This window comes from Erinaceus europaeus, chromosome 14 (assembly GCF_950295315.1).
Source record: "Erinaceus europaeus chromosome 14, mEriEur2.1, whole genome shotgun sequence".
In the NCBI taxonomy this organism is placed as follows: domain Eukaryota; kingdom Metazoa; phylum Chordata; class Mammalia; order Eulipotyphla; family Erinaceidae; genus Erinaceus; species Erinaceus europaeus.
This window is the reverse complement of record NC_080175.1, coordinates 90,310,016-90,321,490: the sequence shown is the minus strand read 5'-3', so window position 1 is coordinate 90,321,490 and position 11,475 is coordinate 90,310,016.

Here is an 11,475-nt window from a genome sequence, read left to right as displayed (position 1 = left end):
ATAACAACAAATAATGACAATGATAAACAACAAGGGTAACAGAAGGGGAAAAATGGCCTTCAGTGGATTTGTAGTGCAGGCACCGAGCTCCTGTGATAACATTGGAGACAAAAAAAAAAAAAAAAAGGAAAAGAAAAGGGAAAAATTCACCCTCTGGAATGGTGGATTATTAGGACCATCACTGAGCCCCAGCAATAACCTTGGTGGCAATAAAAATAATAATAAAAAAAAGATGTCACAACCAGAGTTGGTGACTACAAGTTATCACACCCTCCGCCAAAGTCATGTACCCGACTCCTGCTGAGCAGGATAGTTGTTACAGAACCTACCTTAACTCACAAGATGCAGGACACTCATCAGAAGGACAAAACAGCAGGGGAAGACATAGCTATAGTCTTCCTAGTTGTTTGCTCAGTCTTTTCTTATTCCTCATTCAAAACAGCATATTGAAATGCAAGGATTGGAAAGGATGTTTGAAGGATAAGTTTCTGTTATTAAAAAGGATAATTGACCGGCGGGAGGATCCCGGTTCAAGCCCCCGGCTCCCCACCTGCAGTCCCCACCTGCAGGGGAGTCGCTTCACAGGCAGTGAAGCAGGTCTGCAGGTGTCTGTCTTTCCTCTCTCCATTTCTCGCTGTTCTATCCAACAGCGACATCAGTAACAACAATAAGAACTACAACAATAAAACAAGGGCAACAAAAGGGAATAAATAAATATTAAAAAATATTTAAAAAAGGATAATTATCTTATCTTTAGCTCCCTCAACATAATTCTTTTTAGTTCCATCCAAGATGGGTCAGAGAAGGTGGGTTCATTGTTCTTAATAGCTGTTCTTAATAGTATTCCATTGTGTACATATACCTCGGGTTTCTGAGCCACTCATCTGTTATTGGGCACCTGGGATGATCCCACTCATCAACAGAAGTTGAGAAAGAAGAACAGAAAGGGGAACTAAACGCAGGAATTGACTGAATCTGGAGTAGGGCACCAAAGAAAAAAGCCTAGGGTGAGGGTGAGGGTGAGCATGAATGTTTGGCTTCCTGGGGTGACAGGGGTGGGGTGGGTGGGATGGGACAGTCTTTTGGTGGTGGGAATGGTGTTTATGTACACTCCGATTAGTTTGTAGTAATATAAATCACTATTTAATTAATATGAGAGGGGAAAAGTTGACTGTCTCAAACTTTTTAAAGCACAGATTGAGTCTATTTAATGTATAGGATGAGTTTTTGATATGTTGACTCTCTCAAAAGCCTAGACCAGGGAGAACAGAAGCAACCGGTGGCACAAATATATACAAATAATGTCAAAGGACATAAATTATGGTGATGTTGTGTATGATACAGCAAATCCTAACAAAGGGATTTTTCAAAGTTAACCCAATTGCCAAATAATGTGATTATAGCAACAACTATCTATTGTCTTCTTAATCCTAAAACAACAGGAACCTCCCACTTCCTCTATAGAGGTTTTATTTCTTTCCCCCAGTCCTGGAACCTCTAGGGTGGGGCTCAAAACCTAGATATAGACCCATGTCCCGTGAGATACAGCATATGTTCACATGTATCCATAAATTAGGGCAAAATATATACCTGAAAGCAAAAGTACACAATAGTCTGCAGTGAGTCAGTATAAAGTTCCTAGTGAAATAGTGTCTACTTAGAAGTAGATAACATCCTCACCTACCTCCTATTACACTTCCCTCAGTCAATCCAAAGCTAACCTTATCAAAGTAAGGACTGCAAAAACTGAATAAGGACAAGAGACTGGCATACTTTAATGATGACTCTTTAGTCACTATCAAGCCACCCCATCAACTGGGGCTTTATTCGGGGAGTCCTGAGATGCCCACACAGACATGATGGGCCTAGACCTCAAATAAATCCCTCTCTCCATTGTTATGGGTCATCTCTATCAGGAAAAACAAAATAGACTCCTTTGTGGGCTCCTATAGGACCTTGCTCTCAACTTGGATCAACAATGGTAGAGAATGTTCCATGGACAACATACTCTATGCTACACCTGAGAAAAAATGGGTTGATATTGTGTCAGCTTGGAATGTTCCTACTCATGACTATAGAATGTGAGCTCAGATCTAGAGGGATGCAGAGGCCACATAGACTCCTAATCTGAATATGGGCCCCAGACCAAACCAAATTGATGGGGTTTATAGTCAACAATATTTATACTCCTTTCCCATATTAGGGAGCTATTCTCTTCCCTGATCCAGCATTCTGGTCATTTTCCAGCCATGACATCATCTCTCCAGACAATAACTTGGATCCACCTGCATATCAGATGTCAGGCTCAGAGGAAAACAAAAACAAAACAAAAGAATTATTATAGCCACAGGCCTTTGGAATATAACTAAAATATGCCTACTAGCTGTCTACAAAATGGAGACTCCCCAACTCTTCATCTGCACTATTCCAGCCTGTAGGTTTATTATTGTTCAACAATTTGTTTGGCTTTGTATGTGTATGTAAACTCTCTTTTCATCCACGAGACTCCAGTAACTAGCATGATGCTGACCAGACTTCCCTGGACAGACAACCCCACCAATGTGTTCTGGAGCTCTGCTTCCCCAGAGCCCCACCCTACTAAGGAAAGAGAGAGGCAGGCTGGGAGTATGGATCAACCTGTCAATGCCCATGTTCAGCGGGGAATCAATTACAGAAGCCAGACCTTCCACCTTCTGCATCTCACCATGACCTTGGATCCATACTCCCAGATGGATAAAGAATAGGAAAGCTATCAGGGGAGGGGATGGGATATGGAGTTCTGGTGGTGGGAATTGTGTGGAGTTGTACCCCTCTTATCCTATGGTTTTGTCAGTGTTTCCTTTTTATAAATAAACATTTAAAAAATAAATAGTTGATATATTATCAGATTACTGATATAATAGCAGCTTGAGATTGTATAATTAAAAATCTTTGACAGTGTGAGCACATGATGGTTTTCCATGAAGCACACCTGATTACCTGTATAGAAATAAATGAACAAAAAAATTTTGATCTATAGGATTTATCTGAAATACTTACTCAATTTTGCCTCTAGTCAAGCTCACTTCCTACTCCTTTCCTACAGTATGTGTCACATACAGGGAAAATCTATAAATTACATTGGCAGGGACACTTTTCTAAGAAGGTGGAATGTAAGATGTCAGGAGAAATTAGAGAACAAAACTATTTTGGACTTCAAAGTTTTTCTAAGGCAAGTACTCTATGCATGAATCTTTCATCAGTTCTCAGGATTGTCTTAATTAAAGACTTTTCTTTATTGGCAGTCTTTCAGTTTATAACTCTGATGAAACAACATAGCTTAAAATATGGATCTAGGCCATAGTTGCTAAACTTGTTAGTAACACAGGAAATTAGAGCTTCATAATTTAAATATCATAGTTATATACAATTTTGTTCATGAATATTAGGTAAAGTTTTAAAGTGGCAGAAACTCATAATCAAATAACTGGATCACAGTTATTAACATTACATTTGATTACATGTATTTTTTATATTATTTATTTCCAATAGAGACAGAAATTGAGAGGGGGGAAAAAGGGAGACAGAGAGATCAACAGATAGAGACAGGGAGGGAGAGGAAGAGAGCCATGCAGCCCTGGTCATAAATCTTTTCCCCAGCAAGTGGAAACCGAGGGCTTGAACCTGGAATCTGCGCTCAACCAGATGCACCACCACCCAACCCCTTACTTTACATATTTCGATTAGAAAATTAAGAATTCTATGCTTCTAAGACAAACACAAATAAGGTTAATTATACCTGTAAGTTGAGTACTATATCATACAGTTGGAGAATTATTATTGATCGCTTAGATTATTGACCTTCCAATAATCTGCTCTAAACTGAATGAATAGAAATTTCCACTTTGATAGCAAGATACTTTTCTCAGCCTAGGAGCCAGTGAATCTAGAGTATACTTCTTGAAGATTTCTATGTCATAATAAGAAGCGCTTACTTTCTTATATTGCACATTCATCTTTTTGATGGACTTTCCTTTCTGTGTTGAATTTTTTTTTCTCTGAACCTTCCTTTGACCATTATAGGTCACCTTGAGTCTAGTGACATATAATTGTTCACGGTATTGCTAACTAAATTATGGGTTCTTTAGGGGATAAGTGTGTACCCAGCCCTCACTACACTGAAGGAAGCTTTGGTGCTGTGATCTCTTTGCCTTTCTCTTGTCTTTATCTAAAAGGAAAAAAAAAAAAAAGGAAAGAAATATTCATTCTGTCTCTATCTTAAATAGACAGCAGCACAGTGCTTTGGGAGATAAGAAGTCAAATTTAGAGGAAATTAAGTGAGGAAAATTTATAAATTTTTTTCAGAGTGACGCAGCATCACTTTTCAAAGTCTGTTTGGTTGTAAATATTGAGGTGTGTTTTGTAGTACTTAGCATCAAGCATTTGCAGTAAATTTATAGGGGTTCACTGTACACAGGAGATTTATACATAAATAGTTGGTGTGTACGTTAAGTGGTTGAAGAATTCTGAAAATAATGTGAATGGTGTATATGTTGTTGGTAAGGAAATTTGTAGATACCAGAGTGGATTCAAATTATATTCTATGTGATTTTACTGTATGGATAAAGTAATTATAAAACAAACAATAATATACTATTGAAGAAAAGCATTCTGAATTTAATTATTTAAAAATTAATTTATTATTGTATAGAGACAGAGAGAAATTGCGAAGGGAGGGGAGATAGAAAGGGAGAGAGAGACATCTGCAGCTCAATTTCACCACTCCTGAAGCTTTCCCCCTGCAGGTGTGGACCAGGGGCTTGAACTTGGGTTCCTGTACATTGTGTGCTTACACAGGTGTGCCACCACCTAGTCCCTTTATTTAATTTTCTCTCTTTTTTGATTTTAATTTTATTTATTATTATATAAAGACAGGGAAATTGAGAGCGGAGGAGGAGACAGAGAGGGAGAGAGACAGAGAGACACCTGCAGCCCTGCTTCACCACTCATGAAACATTCCCCCTGTAGGTGGGGATCAAGGCTTGAAGCCGGGTCCTTGCACTCTGTAGTGTGTAAGCTTTTCCAGGTGCAAAACTGCCCAACTCCCTTGTTTAATTTTTTAAAGGCGTCTTCTCACTAGATTATATACTTGTGAACATATCACTAATTTTATTATGAAAATCAGATTCCCTTTGCTTTATTGCACAACCATATTTTCTAATTAAGAAAGTCATGCACATTCAATAATAACAATTTTTGTATTGACAAACAACTCAAATTAGGAGCATGAAAGTACTACAAACAAATTTATTGCTATCTCTGTTTTTTGTTTGTTTGTTTGTTTTTGTTTTGCCTCCAGGGTTATCACTGGGACTCTTGCAGGTACTATGAATCCACTGCTCTTGGAGGCCATTTTTGCCCATTTTATTGGCTTGGACAGAGGGAAACTGAGAGGGGAGGGGGAAATAGAGAGACAGAAAGAAAGGCACCTGCAGACCTGCTTAGCTGCTTGGGAAGCGTCCCACGTTTAGGCGGGGAGTCTGTGCTCCAACCCGGGTCCTTGCGCAGGTCCTTTCACTTGTGTGCTGATCCAGGTGCGCCACAGCTGGCTCTGCTTTTGTAATGGGTAAAGCCACAGGCGGCAGTTGACGAAAACTACCGTAAAGGTCACTATTATAAAAGTGAATTATTTCAGTGGAAATATGCAGCATTTCAGAATATTTGCATTGCCGTGCTAACCCAAACAACTGAAATAAAAACGGAAGCTTTTAATTTTCAATTTGGTTTTTTAATGAAAATCTCAAGGGAAAACTAAAGTTCTGAGAACTTTTGTCAGTTTTGGCAAGATGGTGGCGTGGCATAGAGCCCTGCTAGTTTGCTCCAGAGACTAAGTCGAGTCTAAAGTTAAATTTTTTTCAAGAGGTGAGTATCAAACAAACAAACAAACAAAACTCCTGCTGCTTAGGGAAGGACCCCAGAAATTAGAGAGATGAGGAGGCTATTTTCTCGAAGGAGAAATGGAGAGAAGCGGCAGGACGGCTGACTGACTTCTAATAAGAAGGGGCAGCTCTGACAACTTGCTCCAGAGGCCAGTGGAGTCAATGGCGGAATCTTCCACAAACGTACCTAGAAGACTGCCTATAACCTTGAGGAGAACCTCAGAAACCAGGTGAGCTGGTCATTTGGGACAGGTAGGAGAAGCAAACAGAGGAGGAAGCCTTTGCTGACTTTCAGACATGTCAGTCTCTAGATTTAGTCTCCTAATCTGCACCGCTCCCCAGCTGAATTAAGTCTAGCTTGACAATACTTTGTTTTTCTAAAGGTAATACATCACCTGAAATGTCTTGAGTATTTGTCTCCAGTATATTTTACTTCAAAGTACACATTCTTTCCATTTCATCTTAAAAACTAACCTGGGCATTTTTTGTACATATGCAAGCCACAAAGAATTTTCTTTCTCTCTCTCTTTATTTAAATCAGAGTTTCTTTTAAAAAATCTTTATATTTATTTACAATTCAGTAGAAACAAAGTGAAATTGGGAGTGGAGGGGAGATAGAAAAGGAAAGAGACAGAGAGACGCAGCCCTGCTTGACTACTCGTGAAGCTTTCCCCCTGCATGTGCGAGCCAGGGACTTGAACCCCGGTCCTTACTTATGATAGTGTGTACACTTAACTAGATGTGCCACCACCTGCCCCCCCAAAAGTTTTCTTTCAGACTGGGATGTGGGGCACCAGAGATTTACCTCAGTCAATCAATATTATGAAAAAAATTATGTATAGGAATTTCTTAAGTTAATTTTTCTTATTTAATCTTTGGGTTTTCTAGAGTCAATATATATATTACTCATTCACTCCCACATGCACATATTCTGTTAAACACTGAGTATAAGTGTCAGTAATCTACAGATGTGCTCACTAATTGGGAAAATAAATTCATAAGCAAACATATGTATGGGTAATTAAGATTAAAGTAGCTCCTAGCAAAGAAGTAACAGGAGAAAAAATGATAACCATATATTTGAATTATATAAACTCTAGCCTGAACTTTCTAACATCTATTTTGTGCCACAGAAATAACAGCATCTCAGTACAAGGTTTTGTTTTTTTTTAAATCTTTATTTCCTTTTGTTGCCCTTGTTTTATTGTTGTAGTTATTGATGTTGTCGTTGTTGGATAGGACAGAGAGAAATGGAGAAAGGAGGGGAAGACAGGGGAGACAAAGATAAACACCTGCAGACCTGCTTCACCACCTGTGAAGCGACTCCCCTGCTGATGAACCGGGGAAACCGGGATCCTCTCGCCGATCCTTGCACTTTGCACCACCTGTGCTTAACCTGCTGAGCTACTGCCCGATTCCCAAGTTGTTGTTGTTGTTTTTTTTTTATAACCACAGCTAACTATGAAATTTGATGGAGTTCCACACGGATCTATTAGTGATGAATTTACTTATTTCTATCATGCTTTCATTTATATGTAATCTGTCAAAGACCTTCAACAATTCTCTTCTATATGGTTGAATGCTTTTAAAATAAATTTTTAGTAGTGATTTAATAATTATTGACAAGACTGTGGTCTAAGAGGTATACATTCCTGTACAATTCCCATCACCAGAGTTCCACATTCCCTCCCTCCACTCCATTGGAAGTTTTGCTATTCTTTATCCCTCTAGAAACATGGATCAAAGATCTCTATGGGGAGCAGAAGGTGGATGGAAGCTCTAGCTTCTGTAATTGTTTCTCCACTGGACATGGGTGTTAACAGGTTGATCCATATCCCCAGCCTGTTTCTATCTTTCCTTAGTGGGGCAGGGCTCTGGGAAGGTGGGGTTCTAGGACACATTGGTGAGGTCCTCTGTCCAGGGAAGTCAGGTTGGTGTCACAGAAGCATCTGCAACTTGGTGGCTGAAAAGCATTTAGATATAAAGCAGAAGAAATTGTTTAATAAGCAGGAATCTAAAAGGCAGGGAAGCACTTTTTCATATCTCATGCTGAAATCAAACTCAGGACATCAAGTTTGTAAGTTCAAATTGCTACCACTGTACCTCTTGGACTTCAGTTATTGCTTTTTTTTAGAAATATGTTTTGTTTTCTAATTTAGAGGTGTGTGTGGTGGGGAGGGCAGTGGGAGCTGAGACCAGAGCACTGTGTAATTCTGGCTTACGGTAGTGTGAAGGATTGAACCTGAAACTTTGGAGTTTCAGGCATGAAAGTCTTCTTATGTAGCCATCGTGCTATCTATCCTGCACTCAGTTATTGCTGTTTTAGTGCAAGGTAGAAAATTGTACAAGTAAGCAAGATTTAATTTTAAGTTTGAACAACTATCTTAATAGTGATAATTTTAAAATGATCAGAAACTAATTAATTTATGTTCTATATTAAGAAACTGATACTCAGGCAGATTGCTATTACAGAAACTTTTTTTAAAGATTTATTTTTAATTATCTTTATTTATTGGATAGAGACAGCCAGAAATCAAGAGGGAAGGGGGTGACACACACACACACGCACACGCACACGCACACACACACACACACACACACACAGAGACAGAAAGACAGAAAGACACCTGCAACACTGCTTCACCTCTTGCAAAGCTTTTGCCCTGCAGGTAGGGACTGGGAGCTCGAACCCGGGTCATTTTGCACTGTAACATGTGTGCTCAACTAGGTATGCCACTACCTGGCCCCTTAGAAAAACTTTAGATGCAAAGCCAGAACTAGGATACAGATTTCCTGATTCCCAAATCAATGTCCTTCCATTTTACTGCACTAGTAAAATGCACTAGCACAGGAAATAGGAATAATCACACCTATTTGTTCTTTTCACCCAAAGTTCTCAGCATGGCTTGTTAATTGTATCTACAGTCAAAGAAAAGAAAGCTCTTACAGATTTTGGATTTTGTCTAATTCGTTCTGTAGTCAGTAACTGAATTCCGTATCCAGCCTTTCCTTCGTTTGATCAAAAGATCATATTGGCGATGCCAACCTATTAATGTCTGGAGAAGCTGTGAGCTAAATTTCTGTGTTTCGAAGGATTAAAAGCATTATTTCTGTTTTGCGATTGTATTAAAAAAGATTCTGCATGTAGGAGGTTCATTCAGCACACACTTCTAACGCGCTTTCAACTCCGCCTTAAAATAGAAGTCTGTGTAGTGCCAGTGGAACTCTTATAAATTGCTAATGTCAGTACTAAGTGTATGTCATTTAGTTGGAAACTTTTAAAGCAATAGAATTTATACGTGAAGAATTACTATTATTACACAAGGAATTCTTTTAGATTAGTGTGGTGCTAATGATTAAATACTTATATTTGCCATTGTTGCGTTAGCCTTGAGAGGTCATATTTATAAAAGATACTTGATATGTACTACCATACTCCACCTTGGTTCTTTAAAGCAGGTGGTGATTGTAATCAAGCATTTATGGATAATATTTCTGGAAATAAATGTAGATGATATAGTTAGCTAATAATGGACCATGTTGTAGTAGGAAATTGAAATCTGTAGGGAAAGATTTGTATATGAGACAGTTACAGACCATGTAATACATTTTAATATTTAAATCCTTGCTTTTTGCATGTTTTACTCAAGTTTTCTACCATGTCTGCATTAGTTGAACTTGTGAATATACAGTTACATTAGGACAGCAGATTTAGCTTCCTTTTCCAGAAATTATCATTAAGAATACAACACTTAGTTGGCTACCCAAATAGTTTAATTTGGATAAAATGACAAAAATAAGTAAGTTTTGGCTTTCTGCTTCATGTATTGACTGTTACATTGTATCAGCTATTATCAGCTCGTGTGAGCTTAATGTGCAGCTTGGCGATACGAGAATCTGGCATGAAGCCCAGCCAGTCTATCTTGGCGTTACTCTCGATCGCACCCTGTCATTTCACGAACATCTCATAAAAACTGCAGCAAAGGTGGGCGCGAGGAATCACATCATTGCAAGACTGGCCAGCTCCTCATGGGGCGCGAGCGCTTCCACACTGCGATCATCCTCTCTGGCATTATGCTATTCCACTGCAGAATACTGTGCCCCAGGATGGTTCCGTAGCCCCCATGTCCACTTGGTCGATTCCAAATTATATTCCTCCATGAGGATCATTTCTGGAACCATCCGTTCCACCCCGGTTCCATGGCTGGCAGTTCTTAGCAACATCGCCCCGCCAGATATTCGTCAGGATGCGGCATCATCTAAGTTCATTTCCCACGTCTACGCTCGACCGGACCTGCCAATATACGCGGAGATCTTCGCCCACCCTGTGCAACGCTTGACGTCTCGTCACCCAATCTGGTCCCCTATGCCTACAGTGAACTTCTCTGTTCCAGTCTCTTGGAAACAGAGTTGGCAGTCAGCTGCGGTAAAGAACAAACACCTCATCACAGACCCCTGCAAGCGTCAACCCGGCTTTGACCTGGCACGTTATGATTGGGCCCTCCTCAATCGCTTTCGAACAGGCCATGGCCAGTGCGCCGCTATGTTCCATCGCTGGGGAGCCAGAGACGACCCGAACTGCCCCTGCGGCTCCAGACAGACTATGACCCACATAGTCAACGACTGCCACCTCTCCTCTCCAGATTCAAAGGAGGTCTCGAAACTTTACATCAGGCTCAACCTGATGCTGTTGACTGGCTACGGAAGAAGGGCAAATGCTAGAAGAAGAAGAAGGAGCTATTAAACTGTAATATTCTTTGGAAGCCTTCTATTGGTCAATTGGGATTTACAGATTGAGCTTGATTGACACCATGTAAATTTTAGAGTAGATTTCCCCACACCTTTGGTGCAATCCTTTCTACAGAGGACATGCATCCCAACAATGCACATTTTCTTCCAGGATGAGGACAAATGGCAAATTAATGTTTTCAACATAATTACTGAGTGCTAGAAATATAATGTTGGCATTGTAAGAGTAGACATGTGAAAATGCAAAAATAAGCTTTATTTCCTGTGTTCTCAAGAAACTTGTTATCAGTTGAAATAGAAAATGTTCGTATGACTATGATGTGAAAAAGTACATGACAAAGTCTATGTATTTATATAGTGAGTGTTTGATCCTCATACTTGATAGTAAAGAAGGCCACACTAATTTTACCTGAGATAGCAATACCCATCCCCTACACATTCTAATTTCAGGACTATTCTTTTTTCATTATAAACTAATCTGTAGGGATATTATTTATTCTTCTATGCCTTCTTTTATATTTTATTTATTTACTTATTTGGGTAGATACAGAGAAAAATTGAGAGGGGAGTGGTGAGATAGCAAAGATAGAGGCAGATAGATACCTGCAGTCCTGCTTCACCCCTTATGTAGCTTTCCTCCTGCAGGTGAGGACCAGGGGCTTGAACCTGGGTCCTTGTGTATTATAGCATGTGAACTCAACCAAGTGTACCTCCACCTCGCCCCTATTCTGCTATTTCTTCTGACATCATGCTGATCTGCGACATTTATAATTTTATAATTACTGAATTTGTGAGCACAAACTACTGA